This window comes from Delphinapterus leucas, chromosome 5 (assembly GCF_059928025.1).
Source record: "Delphinapterus leucas isolate spDelLeu-1000000601 "Yukka" chromosome 5, BTC_Dleu_Yukka2, whole genome shotgun sequence".
Taxonomy (NCBI): Eukaryota; Metazoa; Chordata; class Mammalia; order Artiodactyla; family Monodontidae; genus Delphinapterus; species Delphinapterus leucas.
This window is the reverse complement of record NC_143133.1, coordinates 18,826,897-18,838,208: the sequence shown is the minus strand read 5'-3', so window position 1 is coordinate 18,838,208 and position 11,312 is coordinate 18,826,897. Positions and strand designations below refer to the sequence as shown.

At 35.5% G+C, this 11,312-nt stretch overlaps 1 long non-coding RNA gene across 1 annotated transcript in view; it reads left to right on the top strand.

The window, feature by feature from the left end:
* The window catches only part of LOC111186059 (uncharacterized), a 56,240-nt gene extending 45,519 nt beyond the window's left edge, over nucleotides 1–10,721 (top strand). Inside the window, exon 4 of the long non-coding RNA XR_016393198.1 lies at nucleotides 1,922–10,721. This is a non-coding gene — a long non-coding RNA (uncharacterized LOC111186059). The remainder of the gene's footprint in view (nucleotides 1–1,921) is intronic.
* Nucleotides 10,722–11,312: the final 591 nt, after the last annotated feature.

The following is an 11,312-nucleotide window of genomic DNA, read 5'->3' as shown; positions in this document are numbered from 1 at the left end:
ATCCTCTACAGAAATGCTTTCACCAAGTTACAACTGAATGATGAACTTGGCTTTATTAAGGCAATCTGAAGAATATTTTCTTAATCTTTGGCGAAATTACGGTTCAAAATATTGGTCCTTACATTACTTACTGCTCCCTTTATAAAGAGCCACTTAACAGGTTTCTAAGAGAATTGATGCCAGGAAAGAGTTAGCTTTTCCGTGAGCTCTTATCAAATAGCACACATTTTAGAACACACCTTATTTCTCTTATTGCCTTGTCTGCCAGGAAGATTAGAGCTAAATTCAGTGATCAATTAATGTAAAGATCCAGCTCCTGGTACAATTAGTACTGTCCTTTTAAGTGACATGTGTTGCTCATTTTTATAATTTTAAGCTCTTCTGTCTTTTAATAGGCAAGTCCCCTCAAATTGTTTTTCTAAATAGACATGTAAGGTAGAGAGATGTCCAGATGCTCTATAATAAATAAACAGGAAAAATTGGAAATTAGTACTCATTTGCTGTTCGTACATATACATAATGCTAAAGTTTTTAAATAGTTGTCCTTATAATAATATTATTGATTGTTTTTCTAACTATGTTTGCCTTTTACATGGATAGTGAAAACATTAACTTTATCTCAGCCTATTTGAATTGCAATGGTTTTAAATAGAATCTTTAAAATAACTTCATTATTCTATTAGTTAACTACTGGTCAGAATGTTAGTTTTTCAGACAGCACATTGTTTTGGAGAGTTTAAATTAATGAAATGCGTTTTCCGATCATAGAAGGAATATTGAGAGAACACTTGAAAATTTCAAGTCTAGTCAACACTGGTTCCAGTTTTTTTGTTTTTTTTTTAATCACTACTCCTTTCTGTATTACTTTTGTGAGAAGAACTTAACCTTAACACTAATTTGAAATGAACTTTTGTATTCTCCTAATGACTAGGGACTGAAGTGTTTAAATAACCTTTTTCATCCCCAGGGAGATGACTGCTGTAGGTCAGTCTTGAGGTCATTGGCTGAAGAGTTACAAAGAAAGTCATAGTTTTGGCTGAAGATATAGTAAATTGGACTATGATAAAGCTGATGCTTCCTCTGAGATGAAAGCGAAAAATATTCAATCCTCTCCTCTGAACATAAATAAACACTGGCTATAGTTAGCCAGTTTGGGTGGATTGGAGTTTAAAATATTTCTAAATTTGGTACACATTACCATATGTAGTCAGGTTAAAGCTACTGATGTCTGGGAACATTTCTGGGAAAACAGAAGTATATCCAAGAAAAGATAAAGAATCTTAGAACTGTAGAGATGGAAGCCCTATGGTGGTCCATTCTCCTGTGTCTAGAAAGGCTGACAAAGAGTCCATAATAAGTAGAAACTCTCTTTGGAGAACTGAAGGAAGAGTGTTTCTGCAGCTTCTTGCTGTAATGAACTTTCATTCAGCCTTTGCATAAAAGAACCTGATGAAACGTGGGAATTTGCATGATTATGGTAATCAGTGTTACCCTATCTTGAAAACTCTGTCTTGTCAATGTCCCCTTAAGATATGAATGTTCCAGGGCTTCCCTGGTGGCGCAGGAGTTGAGAGTCCGCCTGCCGATGCAGGGGACACGGGTTCGTGCCCCGGTCCGGGAAGATCCCACATGCCGCGGAGCGGCTGGGCCCATGAGCCGTGGCCGCTGAGCCTGCGCGTCCGGAGCCTGTGCTCCGCAACGGGAGAGGCCACAACAGTGAAAGGCCCGCATCCCGCAAAAAAAAAAAAAAAAAAAGATATTAATGTTCCATATGTGATGTATTCAAAGTTCAGAGAAATTGTACCCTCTTATCTGCTCACTAAACATCTATTAATGAAGCCCAGTTATGGTAGTTTTGGGGGCAATTATTTACCCTGTTGGTTTCTACTAATCATGTGATCTTTTCTGTTTCTTTTTTCAGTATACCAACAGCAATGATGACCTTTATTTTCAAATCATGGACAATCAGAGGTATAGATTTACACGGGGATTGTAGGCCTGGGATTAGGCCATTGAATTTTTAACTTCCATGTGATATTTTTTACGTGACTTTTTTCTAAGCCAGATTCTGCCATGCTATACTTGCTCAATTTATTCTTTTTTTAAACTTAGAAGCAGAACTTTACTATATCTACTAATTTTATCTTAACCCTTCTAAGTTGTAGAAAGGCTTTTAAGTTTTAATTTTATCATCTGTACTACTAATTAGCATTTCCAGCTTTATGATGCTAAAACTTTAGCAAGAATGGCACCTCTGTGAAGGCACGAGCGCTGTTCACTGGTCAGAATGTAACACAGTACAGTTACTTTGGAGGTGAATTTGGCAATGTATTTTAAAATTAAAGTTGAAAATGCAGGAACCCAATAAATCCATCGCTAGGTAACTCTGGAGAAAAAGTTAAATATATGCACATGGAGATACGTACAAAGATGGTCATCGCAGCACTGTTTGTAGTGGCCAAGACTTGTGTAAAACCTAAATGTACATCAGTCAGGAAATAATTAAGGACTCTGGAATACTCTGTAGCCATTAAAATGAACAAGGTAGATCCATGTTTAATTATCATGGAAAGAATTCTAAGACATACACTGAGCGAAAACACAAGTTACTGAAAGTTAGGGAAACATGATACCATTTATGTAAAGATACATACAGTCATACTAAACAACACTGTATCTTTTCTATGGTACACATATGCATGTAAATACACAAAGAAAAATCTGAAGTGATACACCCCAAACTGAGAAAAATGGTTTTATCTGGGAAGAAGAAGGAAGTGACTGGGATTGGGGGTGGAGTCCAAAGGATACTCTCACCATTATCTGTAATGCTGTCATTTTTCACAAAGATATTGTATAACTTTGTATTATTGTACAAAGTTAATTTTTAACCGGTTAAAACCCAACAACGAAAAGAATGAAAAGAAACCTAATTCAAGGTGTCAATAAAAATGTTTAAAAGGAAAACATCCTTAAGCTCACATTAAAAAAATACTCCTTCATTTTATAGAAATGGTAAATGAAGAAATAAGAAACCAATTATAAGACATTAGCTGCCTGAGAAAGTCCAGGAACATCTTCTCACTGGAAGATTCTCAACGTGTCCTTGTGGACATTTGGGGAATGGGCAGCAAATCAATCCATGCTCTCTCCTGTTCCGTGATGTGGCCTATTTCTGGGCCCTCATCCCTTCATATTCAGTATGAATTTTGGTTTTATCTCTTATAATGGAACTGAAAATTAAAATACCTCAGAGTCCAACTTTGAGGAGCGAGGCAATAAGTGGATGAAGGGATACTTACAAAGATCTCTCAAAATACAACTGCAGCCACTTTCCAACAGGGAGGATAAGATGGAGTGCAGAAGTCAGCAGAGAGCTGTCCCTGGAATCCTACAGGACATGGCCAGAGACGACACAGGGCATCTTTACTTCATGGACACTCTGCATTTACTTTCTGGTTTTTATTGAGGAATTTTACCTCAAATTATTATATTTTTCTCATTACATATGTTTTCAAATAAGTAGGAAAAATTAGTACATGCATATGGTTTAAAAAAATCAAGTAGTACAAAAACAGTACAATGAGAAGTCTTCCTTTAACTGCAGATTCCAGTCCCCAGAGGCAGACACTCCTGAAATACTCTGTCTATAAAAGCACGTATCGGGTTGGCCAAAATGTTCATTCGTTTTTTTCCGTAAGATGCCTCTAGTAGCACTTAGTTGTCTTTAACTTCATTCGAAACAATTTTGTTAGATTGTATTGTGACAGCTGTCGTATCAGCGTGTATTTAAAAAAAAAATTATCAGTATTGGTGAATTTTTGTGTAGCCCTTTTAATATTGAAGTTGGAAGAAAAAAGCAACATTTTCGGCATATTATGCTTTCTAATTCCGAGAAAGGTTAAAACGCAACTGAAACGCAAAAAAAGATTTGTGCAGTGTATGGAGAAGGTGCTGTGACTGATTGAATGTGTCAAAACTGGTTTGCTGGAGATTTCTCACTGGACGATGCTCCACAGTCTGGTAGACCAGTTGAAGTTGATAGTGATCAAGTTGAGACATTAACTGAGAATAATCAGTGTTACACCACGCGGGAGATAGCTGACATACTCAAAATATCCACATCAAACGTTGAAATCATTTGCACTAGGTTGGTCATGTGAATCACTTTGATATTTGGGTTCCTCATAAGTTAAGCGAAAAAAGCCTTCTTGACTGTATTTCCGCATACAGTTCTCTACATACATAATCTACATAACGAAAACGTTCCATTTTGAAAACAAATTGTGATGGGCAATGAAAAGTGGATACTGTCCAATAATGTGGAACGGAAGAGATCATGGGGCAAGTGAAATGAACAACCACCAACCACACTAAAGGCTGGTCTTCATCCAAAGAAGGTGATGTTATGTATATGGTGGGATTGGAAGGGAGTCCTCTATTATGAGCTCCTTCCGGAAAACCAAACGATTAATTCCAGCAAGTACTGCTCCCAATTAGATCAACTGAAAGCAGTACTCGATGAATAGTATCCGGAATTAGTCAACAGAAAATGGATAATCCTCCATCAGGATAACGCAAGACCACATGTCTCTTTGATGACCAGGCAAAAGCTGTTAGAGCTCGGCTGGGAAGTTCTGATTCATCTTCTGTATTCACCAGACACTGCACCTTCGGATTTCCATTGATTTCAGTCTTCACAAAATTCTCTTAGTGGAAAAAATTTCAATTCCCTGGAAGACTGTAAAAGGCACCTAGAACAATTCTCTGCTCAAAAAGATAAAAAGTTTTGGGAAGATGGAATTATGAAGTTGCCTGAAAAATGGCAGAAGGTAGTGGAACAAAAGGGTGAATATGTTGTTCAATCAAGTTCTTGGTGAAAATGAAAAATGTTGTCTTTTGGTTTTAAAAACCAAAGGCATTTTTTTGCCAACCCAATATATTGCAGGCATATGCATGTTTTCCCTTCATGAAAATGGAAGCATGCTAAACACATTGCAATATGCCTTACATTTTTCACTTATTTTCTACTTTTTCAGTATACCTAGATCATTCCACAGCCATGTATATAGATTGACTTCATTAAAAAAAAAACTGCAATAGTTCTTTATAAATTGCATCTGGCAATGATGGGCTCTCAAAAAACATTAAATGAATGACTCCACATAGTTTCTTTCATAAGCCTCTAATGAAGACCATTTTATTGTTTATTTCCAGTCTTTTGCAACCACAAGCAAAGCTGAAGTATATATGTTCACACATCTTTGTGCATGTGTGTGAATATGTCTGTAGGATAAATTCCTAGACAAGAAATTGCTGAATTAAAAGATACACTTATTTCAAATATTGAATGCTATTGCTGATCGATCTCCAACCAGCAGTGAAAGAGAGTACCTGTTTCCTTCAACTCTCTAATCCTATACGTTAAACTTTTTGACTGTACCCATCTGAGAAATAAAACAATGTATTCCTTTCCCTCGAATGTTTTATATTTTGTTTATATATTTTAAAAGGCTTCTTTATGGAAATATTATGTATTAATCTATATATTTTATTTATATTTCTTTTTCTATGAGCTACTTGTTCATGTTCTTTTGCCAGTGAGTCGTTTCTCACTGATATTTAAGGTCTTTGTTTTTTAGTTTAACTTTGATGTCACAGATACTGCATAATTTCCCAGTTTGTCATTTATCTTTTTTTTTTTTTTTTTTTCTGTGGTACGCGGGCCTCTCACTGTTGTGGCCTCTCCCGTTCCGGACGCGCAGGCTCAGCGGCCATGGCTCACGGGCCCAGCCACTCCGCAGCATGTGGGATCTTCCCAGACCGGGGCATGAACCCGCGTCCCCTGCATCGGCAGGCGGACTCTCAACCACTGCGCCACCAGGGAGGCCCTGTCATTTATCTTTTGACTTGGGTTTAGAGCAGGGAGGGGGACAGCACTAGTGGTGGATACTTGTGTTAAATTTATATAATTGAAAGGTTTGTTCATATAGCTTTCCCCAAACCAAGGAGCAGTCTGTCCCAAAGGTAAATTCAGGTTCCTGCTTCTTACACAGTTGTTTTAAGATGACAGGGGTTTTTTTCTGCTAGTTTTTGCACATTAAAAAAAAAAAAAGTGCCTTGAATTGACGGTCAGGATGTCCCCTTTACACTAATGTCAAATAAGAACAAATGGACAATGATATTCGAATCTCTCTAATCTGAGCAGACCACACAGAAGATAAGGAATAGCAGGGTCTTTCTGTAAGGGGCTATCTTTGAAATAATATTTATTATTAACAACAATTTATTTGAATGAAATTAATATAAGGAAGGCTGAGCTCCTCTGATTCAATAGCTTTTTTCATTCAACTCTTACTATAGTGTTGAGCTAATTAAAAAACATAGAACATATGAATAAACCTAGTTACTTCTAGCATCCCTCTCTTTTCAAAGGTAAAAGAACAAGTCCTTGTGGTTGTCCAGTGGCCCTCAGGGAAGCCCAAGATAATTTAAAGATAAAAGACATCATGAAGTTTTTACTTTTCTGAATTTAGGAGTTGATCTTGGGAAGGCAAAATCAAAGCCTATGAGAGGAGACTGGTCACTTGATTAATATGGTCACAGACATCTGAAAATAGTGCATGATTGTAGCTTGACTGTCTATGTAGAGTGACAATACACTATTTAAAAATAAGCTGACCGAAGGTGACGTAATTAAGCCTTGGCTATTTCAGGAACTTCGGTGTGTTCCTTGTTTATTTATCTGTTTTTAAAAATCAAGGACACAAAATCCACATAAAGCACAGATCATTATTCTGGGTGAGACCAGAATCTGCCACCTGGGCATGGAAGATAAACAGTAACCTTTCTTTACGTCTCGTGAAGATAGAGGTGCTCACTCTATTATACCACAGCTGATGGTCATAATGATGACTCGAGAACTGATTAGATGAATTCTGATGTACCAGGCTTTAGAAGTCAGTAATTTGTATATTTTAGTAAGCTTTCATAAGGAAATGGGCTTGGTGTGATTTCATTCAAAAACGGTTAACATTTAGAGTCATTGACCACACCCATACATAATGTAGATGAGGAGTTTGGTTTTCAAAAACAACTTTCTAAAATGAAATTAGTGCATGTGTTCATTTAAAATATATATATATTTGTTCAGACTGCTTAGTGCCACTAGGTCCAAGGATGCAGCAATGTTTAGGGCAAAAAGATCTCTCCTTTAAGGGACTTTGTATTCTATTGAAGTGAGGGGACAGATAATATAAGGAAACAAATAAACAAGATACAATTTTAGATAATAAGTTTTATGTAATAGTGAGTAGCCAGAGGTTATTTTATTTTTTTTTTTTTTCAGAGGTTATTTTTATAAAATAAAAATAATTTGACCATCCAAGGTATCAGTACTAACATTTAAACATATCTCATTCTAATATGGGTTTGGGAGTATATAACAAATGGGATATTATTCTATAGTTTTGTAAACTACTTTCAATTAACAATATGTATATTGCAAGTATTTTTCCATGTTATGAATTCTCCTACAAAGCTGTCTGTGTGGCTACATGGAACACATTGGTTTCTATGACTATGACATGATTTATTTAAATTAATTTGTTCACCTTTAATTGTTTGGATTATCCTTCATTTTTTCCTTATTATAATCAATGTTGTAATAAGCACCAAGGTTGCTAAATGTACGTGTCTGTGATTTTTTTCTTTAGAGTAAATTTCTTGCACCAAAACTGTTGGCCTAAATGATATTTAATTTCAAAAATTTAAGGACTTGGAACTTCCCTTGAAGGTCCAGTGGTTAAGACTCTGCACTTCCAATGCCAGGGGCACGGTTTTGATCCCTGTTGGGGAACTAAGATCCTACATGCCAGGTGGTAGGGTGAAAAAAAAAAAAACCTGCTAAGAAAAAAAATTTAACGATTTGATGCACACACTTTTAAACTGCCTTTTCAAAATGCTACAATAATTTATCCTCCATCTGGCAGCTCATGAAGTTTCCAGTTCACCCTGTCCTTGACAACCTGGGGTGATATCATTTCTTTTTTTCTCTCGACTATATAGGAGAAAATTTTCATTTTTATTTCAACATGCATTTCTTTATTTTTTTTCTAAGATAATTCACATGCCATAAAATTCACCATTTTTAAGTGTACAATTTACTGGTTTTTTAGTATATTCACAAAGTGGTGCAACCATTACCACTATCTAACTGCAGAGCTTTTTCGTCACTCCAAAAACACCCTACACCCGCTAGCAGTCACTCCCCAGCCCCCTCTTCTCCCAGCCCTTGGCAGCCCCTTTATCTACTTTGTATTTCTGTGGATTTTGGTCTCTTCTTGACATTTTGTATACATGGAATCATGCTCTTCTTTCTGGCTTTTCTGATTCCACTGTAACAAGGTTCATCCATGTTTTAGCATGTATCATTTGTTTTTAGAGTCAAATAATATTCCGTTGTATGGATATACCAAATTTTGCTTATCCATTTGTCAATTGATAGACATTTGGGTAGTTTCCACTTTTTGGCTATTATGAATAATGCTGCTACGAACATTCATTGACGTGCTTTTGTGTGAACACAGTTTTCATTTCATATATGTATATGAATGCAATTGCTAGGTCATACGGTGACTCTGTGTTTAATTTTTTGAGGAGCTGCCAGACTCTTCTCTATATTTATGTTCCCACCAGCATTGTATGAAGGTTCCAATTATTCCACACCCTTGACAGCCCTTGTTATTTTCTGTTTTTTGTTTGTTTGTTTTTTATTATAGCTATTTTAGTGGGTGTGAAGTGATAACTCATTGTGGTTTTGATTTACATTTTACTAATGACTATCTTGAAAATCTTCTCACATACTTACTGGCTATTTTTGTAGATTCTTTGGGGAAATGTCTATTCAAATACTTTGTCCACTTTTAAATTGGGTTGTCTTTTTACTGTTGAGTTGTAACAGTTCTTTATATATTTTGGAGACTAGACTCTCATCATATATATGGTTTGCAAAATTTTCTCCCATTCTCTGGATACCTTTCATTTTCTCTAAAGTCTGATTTGATACACAAAACTTTCTAATTTGGATGAAGTACAATTTATCTATTGTTGCTTGTGTCTTTAGTGCCATATCTAAGAAACCATTGCCTAATCCAAGGTCACAAAGATTTATACCTATGTTTTCATCTAAGAGTGTTCATAGTTTTACATTTAAGTCTATGATCTATGTTGAGTTAGTTAATTTTTTAAAATATAGTGTGAGGCAGGGGTCCAAATTAATTCTTTTCATGTGAATATCTAGTCCCAACACCTTTGTTGGAAAGACTCTTCTTTCCCCATTGAATGGTTTTGGCATCCTTGTTGAAAATCAGTTGATCATAAATGTCAGAGTTTATTTTTTGACTCTCAATTCTATTGCATTGATTTATATGTCTACCCTTAATCCTGTATCACACTGTCCTATACATTGTAGCTTTGTAGAAAGTTTTGAAATCAAGTCTTCCAACTCTGTTCTGCTTGTTCACGACTGTTTTGGCTATTCTCAGTCCTTCACTTGTCCATATCAGTTTCATAAGTGGCTTGTCAATTTCTTCAAAAAAGGAAGTTGGAATTTTGACAGAGAATGCATTGAAGCTGTAGATCAATTTGAGTATTACCATCTTAACAATATTGTCTTTCAATCCGTGAATACAGATGTCTTCCCATTTATTTACATCTTATTTAATTTCTTCCAAATAATGTTTTGTAGTTTTTGGTATACAAGTCTTGAACTTCTTTGGTTAAATTTATTCCTAAATATTTTATTTATTTTGATGCTATTGTAAATGGAATTGTTTCCTTAATTTCATTTTTGGATTGTTCTTTACTAGTGTTAAGAAATACAACTGATTTTAATGTACTGATCTTGTATCCTGCAACCTTGCTGAAGTCATTTATTAGCTCAGATAGTTGTGTGTGTGTCTATGTTTGTGTATGCGTATTCTTCAGGGTTTTCTATATATAAGATTGTGTACTCTGCAAATACAGATAGATTTACTTCTTCCTTGGCAAACTGGATCCTTTTATTTCATTTCTTACCTAATTACTCCATTATAAGAACCCACCCTTGTGACTTCATTTAACCTTAATTACCTACTTAAAAGGCCCCATCTCCAAATACAGTCACACTGAAGGTTAGAACTTCAACATAGGAATCTGGGGGAGGGGGGACACAATTCAGTCCATGACAGTTATCTGCAACTTACAAGAGTTGTAAAGTTGCTCAAAGACAAAGGTACAGAGACCCCACAGAATCAGATAACCTAGACAATGCCTAATTTTCCATTGAAGATATATAGTAATCATTTCTGTCCACTTAAAAGTCTTTCAGATTTTTTCCCTGCAGTTAAGAAAAAAGTATTTGCTATTCTTATACGTTTATTTGTCCAATTGAATTTTACAATATTGTTAGATTGTGTTAAAATGGTGCTAAAATTTTAAACTAATATTGTTTAAAAAATTTAAATATGGTTAGGGGTATTTGACATTGTTATTTTACTGTATGTTTCCATCCAGGAACAGTTAAAATTTTTTTTAAGTTCTCATTAAATCTTTGTACTTTTCATCATTTAGATTCTGAACAATTCTTATTAATTCCAAAGTAATTTACCTTGGTGTTGTAAGGGAAATTCCTCTTTCCTTTATGGTTCCTAAGTAGTTATTACTGGAAACCAATGGTTTTTAAAAATAATGAGTTTTGTATCCATCATCTTATAGAATTCTCCTATTGGTTCTAGTTATTTTTCAAAATTATATTTATTTTAATATTCATCCTTATAGTTGGGTAAATTGAGAATGTAAGTTGAGTGCTTATGGTTCAGCTGAGAGCAAATTGATTGCATCTAAGAATATTTTGTCTGTCTCTGTGTGTGTGTACAGGGGTGTGTTGAGAAGAGTCTGGGTAGGAACATGAGACAACTTTCTTAATGATGTCTTCTTGGAATTAACACTATTTGTCTTGGAGACCTAGATTCCCAGAGCTGGCTTATCCATTTCATGTGACATCTCCTCCTCTGGTTTTAGAAGGAGCTAGGAAACAAGCAGTTATTGTACATGGGATGCAGTTCCTCAGGACCTGTGGTCTATTAGCACACAGATTCCTTAACTGCTTGTAGGTGTTCCCCAAATTTCTGGATGCTACTGTTCAAAAATATTTTGACTTAGCTTTTATCCCTTTGCTCTTGGAATACTCAGGTTTGTGTGACACGGAGTTCAAGGCTTCTTCAAATCTAACTCGATTTCAAAGTTAAGTGGCAACCTGATGCATGCTGCAG